The 787-nt window shown below is 33.5% G+C and overlaps 1 non-coding gene across 1 annotated transcript; it reads right to left on the bottom strand.

Moving 5' to 3' along the window:
* Window positions 1-203: 203 nt before the first annotated feature.
* On the bottom strand, window positions 204-310 carry LOC150021508 (U6 spliceosomal RNA). Its single transcript, XR_016513382.1, has one exon. It is a non-coding gene; the product is annotated as a U6 spliceosomal RNA (small nuclear RNA).
* Window positions 311-787: the final 477 nt, after the last annotated feature.

The following is a 787-nucleotide window of genomic DNA, read 5'->3' as shown; positions in this document are numbered from 1 at the left end:
CAGCTATCAGTCTGTTCTCTGTATCTGAGTTTGTTTCAATTTTCATTGTTAGCTTATTTTGTTTATTAGATCCATATGTAAATAAAACCATATGGTATTTGCTTTTCTCTGACTGACTTACTTCACTTAGCATAATAGTTTTCAGGTCCATCCATCCTGTCACAAAGGTTAAGATTTATTTATTTATTTATTTATTTATTTTTTAAAATATGGAATGCTTCATGAATTTGCATGTCATCCTTGTGCAGGGGCCATGCTAATATTCTCTGTATCATTCCAATTTTAGTATATGTGCTGCTGAAGCGAGCACAAGATTTCTTTATTTTTTTATTGCCAAGTAGTATTCCATTGTCTAAATGTCCCATAATCGTTTTTTCCACTCATCTACTGATGTACACTTGGGCTTTTTTCAAATCTTGGCTATTGTAATAATGCTGCATGAACATAGGAGTACTAATATTTTTTCAAATGAGTCTTTTGGGTTTCTTTGGATAAATTTCCATAAGTGGAATTGCTGGGTCAAAAGGCAGATCCATTTTTAATTTTTGAGGTAACTTCATACTGATTTCCACAGTGGCTGCACCAATCTGCATTCTCACCAACAGTGCATGAGGGTTCCCTTTTCTCCATGTTCTCATGGAGAACATATTTTTGTTGAATTATTGATGATAGCCAATGAGGTAATATCTAATTGTGGTTTTAACTTGCATTTCTCTAATGACTAGTGACATTAAGCATCTTTTCATATGTCTTTTGGCCATCTGTATGTTCTCTTTGGAGAAGAGTC

The sequence above is a fragment of the Furipterus horrens genome, unplaced genomic scaffold, assembly GCF_987537825.1.
Source record: "Furipterus horrens unplaced genomic scaffold, mFurHor1.1.pri manual_scaffold_1, whole genome shotgun sequence".
NCBI lineage: Eukaryota > Metazoa > Chordata > Mammalia > Chiroptera > Furipteridae > Furipterus > Furipterus horrens.
This window is presented reverse-complemented; position numbering and strand designations above follow the sequence as displayed.